Here is a 5,152-nt window from a genome sequence, read left to right as displayed (position 1 = left end):
GCAAAAGAAAGAATGTTTAAATACATCACCTATTCTGCATTTGGAAAGGCATGTTATAAAATTCAGAGATTATGGGAAGAAAACTAGTTATATATGATAAGAAAAAAATTATTAAGATTTTCAATGAAATAAATTTCTTTCTGACCTGTGGATGAAATTGAATTGCAGAAATGATCCTTAAAGGTACTACCTTGTAATTTACGCAATTGCAGAGATCAGGATTCTACTGAAGCCGATAAAAGACAACCCCAATATATTTTTGAAATCCAAAACATAGTTTATTGTAGTTTAAAAGTTTTTCAAGTCTAAAAAAAATTAAGATCGAATCCTGATTGAAATGTTGGAACTGCAAATAATTTTTCTGAAAACCCAAAAATACTTTGGGATCCAACAATTTTTGTCATGAAATCCAAAAAATGTTTGAAATTGAAGTTAAATCATTTCCTGCAGAATAATTATGCTCTGAATGAACTTGACTTCTCCTTTAAAACTTCAACTGACTGAACCTTCTTTTCAAAGTCCTCAATAATGCTTTAAAAAGTTTCAACATCCCTCCCAACCCCCTGACAACTCCTCAAGCATTTGCACTTTTGAAAACTTCATACCTTTAAACACCTTCATACTAAAAAATAAAACATGTCTATTTTGCTGAAAAGACTTGACAGTTCTGGTTCAAATTCCTCACCCCATCCAGGCAAGATTCAAATTCCCCAACCCTCACAGGGGAGGAAAAGAAACCTTTTTAGCCTGTTGTGGCTCAATAAGAAACTAAGATTCTAAAACTAGGAGACATATATATTTGTGAAGTGGTTAGCCACATCCATAGAGGCTGGATCATTTAAAAAAGTTATTAAGTGATTTCAAACAAGTCCCCAGAGCAGATGTTCACTGATTCAATCCAAAGTAAATCATGAATCAGCAATGTGAAAGGTGTGAAAAAATTGCTAAAAAGATCAAGAAAATAGGAACTGTAAATGCACTTAAAAACATAAAATGTGCACTGAATATGTTTGAGAGAAAGGAACATCTATAATAATTATTGATGTCATGAAAAAAAACTCCTCTCATCTCTCAGTACCAGAGGCTAACTTGACCTTTGTTTAAGTTGCCTATTTGTTAAACATGACAATTGGAAAACAGCTTGTTCTCGAAATGAGAAGTTTTGTTTCCAAGGACAAATCTTGCTGCAAATAAAGATAAGATCCTGGTCTAATGGTGTTTGCTGTTCACGAGGTATTTCCTTTAGATGACATTTCTGATACACCCATTTCCTAAGTAACAATGTGATGATGAAAAACAAAGTGCTATCTTATCATGGATTAATTGAACTCAAGAAAGAGCTCTACAGTAGCTGACTACTTACACTTTCCAAGCAACAAAAACACAAATACATTTTTTTTTAGCTTTTTATTCTGAGAATTTTGATGAAATCTCCAATTTTGGAAACACATCACAACCATAAGCAAGCAAATAACCACAGATTTTGTTTTGTCACACCATGTTAGATTGAAAGTTGTTAATTCCCACACAATGTCATATTCTTGTGGTTCCTGGTAGCAAGGAACATTTACAGCACAGTATACCACAGTCTGCAAAAATTTTCCGAATGAGATAGTATGAGATTGTAAAATTGTCAAAATTGAATATTACTTAGCAGACTGTACTGACAGTCTTTATCACCATCATCTTTGCGCATGTGCCAAAATTAAACCATTTTGAGCAGTACGTATTAAAAATTTGCTTGGATTCAGAGAAGTTTTTTCCTTCAAAATGGCCTTTTAGACACACACCCTATTTCCATGAAATTCCACAAATTCCATGCAACTGAGCAAAATAAAAGTTTTTTCCCAGATTATGTGTAGAATCATATATCCCATGTAACAATTTCAAATCATTCCAACAAATGTCAGTAAATATTTCTCTTAATAGTTTGAGACAAAATTTACTGAATTTAGTGTCCAGTCCCACCTTAATTTGGTACCTTAAAGTAAACAGACGATTTAAAACTCTCAAAAACAGACAATTGACAACAATATTAATGATATCAGAACATACCAATAGCAAGTCATCTGAACACCACCTCCTTCATACATCATAAACAGATAAAGAAAAACAAAAGAAAGAACATAATGTTTAAATAGAGTGCCTATTCTGCATTTGGACAGGCATGTTATAAAAGTCAGAGGTTAGGGACAGAGAGCCATTTAAATAACATCCAAAAAAAATTATTGAAATTTTTAATGAAATAAATTTCACTTTAACCTGTGGATGAAATTCCTTTGCAGAAATAATCCTTAAAGGTACTACATTGTAATTTAACCCTTTAACTTCAAATATCTGATTGTTAATTCTTTCCTGTGGCAACTACACATTTCCTTGTAAATTAGTGACAAGAATTTGGTGTTAGATCACAATATCAGTTTCTACCTGATGAGATTGAGTATTCTCATTACGTGTTTGCTAGATAATGTATGCATTACATTGGGAGAAGTAACAAGTTAATCACCTCTGGGAGTTAAAGGGTTAAACAATTGCAGAGATCACAATTCTTCCACAAGATTCTACTAAGAGCAACAGAAGAAAACCCCAATATATTTTTCAAATCCAAAAATAGTTCAAATTGTGGTTTAAAAAGTTTTTCAAGTCTAAAAAACAATTAAGAATTGTGACTGAATTATTGGATCCACAAACAGTTTTTTTGAAATACTCAAAAATAATTTGTGATCAAATAATTTTTGTCAGGAAATCCAGAAAAATGTTTTAAATTGATGTTGCATCCTTTCCTGCAGAGTATACTCTGAATGTACTTGAGTTCTTCCTTGCAACCTAAACTGACCGAGCCTTCTTTTTTAAGTCTTCACATTGATAGAAATACCATGATATATTTTACCAAAACACAGATGATGGTCAAAATCCTCTTTTAAAGCGATGCTCTATAGCAAATTTCTCATCTGCTGAAGTATCTACCTCTCTTTAGTGTGTTATAACTCATTATTTTCCAATTCTCTTCCACATTTATGACAGAATATCAAACTGAATAAACCCTGGCCTGTTTCTCACAAAAGCTATAATGCCACTCTCCCCAAATTCTTGTCTGAAAACATCCTTAAATGTTGCTCAAATGGTTACTTTCTGAGGGGACGTGACCTTTCTAATAGTACCCTGGTTCCAAACAAGATACATGAAAGACTTTCCTAAATATAGTGGTGCTGAGTAATGGAACACTGTTTGCTACTATGGATAAGAAGTTAGACACTCAAGTCTAAATAATCTGAAAAAATGCCTACTCACCAGAGACTACTTTAAGGAATTAAAATTTGACATACTTTCTGCTTCTAAAGCTCATCTTACACATGCTGACTTTGTTTATACTTAGAAGTTATGATATATATCTGAAAAGATAGAGGGGCCGCAGCCAGGATAAAACATCTCGTAAAATTTAAAAAACGATCTCTGGCTAAAACTTTTAAAATACGAGCTTTCGGCTGTTTGCGCTACAGCCTTCAACAGGTAAAATGATAAAAAGGTAAGAAATACTAGGTGTGAAGTACAAAGTAAAAAATTAAAAATGCTGATAACTAAGAATGTTTGTTAAAAAGAATGTTGTATTGTCCGGGCAAAGGACAGGAATTGTTGTCCGCATTGGGAGTTAACTTGGAATGCCACGCTTCTAGTGTTTTTCTTGTTCTAAAACTGCCTTTGTCAATAATAGATGCATTATCAAAGTCTATTGCGTGACTATTGGCCCAGACATGATTGGAAATTCTTGAGCCTTTTGCCGCGGTTTTCACATTTCTGAGGTGTTCTTTCTTTCTTGTGTTGAAGGCCCTGCCAGTCTCACCAATATAACACCATGAACAGTCACCACAAGGAATTTTATAAACAACATTTGTTTGCGATTCCAACGATGGTCGAAATTTTGGAGCCGGGAACTGTTGTTGGAGGGTGATGAGTGGTTTGTTCACCACTGTGATGTCGTGTTTTTTGAGGACACGAGTCAGAGGTTCTGTTACGCCTTTAATGTATGGAAGAGAGGCGAACGACTTGCGTGATTCGGACGCCTCGACCATCTTGAAAAATGTGCCAACAAGTTCCTCCGGGGACAACACTGTTGAGCGTCGGGTTTTTTTGGCCTGGATGTTTTTAATGAAATTCGATGGATAACCATTAGATTCAAGTGCTGAATAAACTCGATTTAGTTCTCGTTCTTTTCCTTCGGAGGAGTTGGGTAGCTTTAGGGCTCTGTGTAGAAGAGTTGCTGCTGTGCTGGCCTTGTGTTTATTATCATGGTGAGAATATTGTAGTCTAGATATCTGTCCGTGTGCGTAGGCTTTCTGTAAACATCGACAGCGATGGTGCCATTTCTACGGGTGACCAAAGTGTCGAGAAAGGAGATCTTATTGTCACTTTCAATTTCGATGGTGAAAGAGATGTTGGCGTCAATTGAATTTAATGTGTCATGGAAAGCTGGCACATTGTCTTTTTTGATGATGCAGAAGCTATCATCGACATAACGTTTCCAGATTTTAGGAGGGACGGATGAACTGTTAATCGCACTTTCCTCGATCTCTTCCATACAGAGATTGGCCACTACAGGGCTGACTGGACTGCCCATAGCGCATCCGTGTACTTGTTTATAGACTCTGTCATTGAACATAAAATAGTTGTTGGACAGGGTAAATTGGAGGAGTGATATTATGTCATTGATGTCCAAATTTGTTCTGGATGGAAGAGAGGCATCCTGTTCCAGTTTGATCTTGATGTAATCACATGCTTTGTCAACAGGGATCGCGGTGAACAGTGATACAACATCGAAGGAAACCAAGACTTCGTTCTCGTCGATCTTGATGTCAGATATTTCTTTGGAAAACTGTAAGGAATTGGCAACAGAGTATCTGTTACGATTTTGAATTGGAGATAGAATATCCGTTAGAAACTTGGACGTGTTGTAGAGGGCTGAGCCAACACAGGTGACAATGGGTCTCAGTGGGTTCCCTTCTTTGTGGTGTTTAACTGAGCCGCGGATCGCTGGTGGTGTGCCGTCGGTTGAGTGAAGTTTACGATAGGTTGGGTCATCAATCTTTTTTTGTCTCTTTAAGGAGAGTAACATGGCATTCAATTCGCGTTCAATCCGGCGGAAAGGTGATGTGGA

At 35.8% G+C, this 5,152-nt stretch overlaps 1 pseudogene across 1 annotated transcript; it reads right to left on the bottom strand.

Annotated features, from left to right (window-relative positions):
* Positions 1-3,432: 3,432 nt before the first annotated feature.
* On the bottom strand, positions 3,433-5,152 carry LOC149037024 (uncharacterized; annotated as a pseudogene). The gene has a single exon (XR_016181328.1). The product of XR_016181328.1 is annotated as an uncharacterized LOC149037024 (transcript).

The sequence above is a fragment of the Pocillopora damicornis genome, chromosome 11 (assembly GCF_964200805.1).
Source record: "Pocillopora damicornis chromosome 11, jaPocDami1.2, whole genome shotgun sequence".
NCBI lineage: Eukaryota > Metazoa > Cnidaria > Anthozoa > Scleractinia > Pocilloporidae > Pocillopora > Pocillopora damicornis.
The sequence above is the reverse complement of the archived record's forward strand: the minus strand, read 5'-3'. Positions and strand labels throughout refer to the sequence as shown.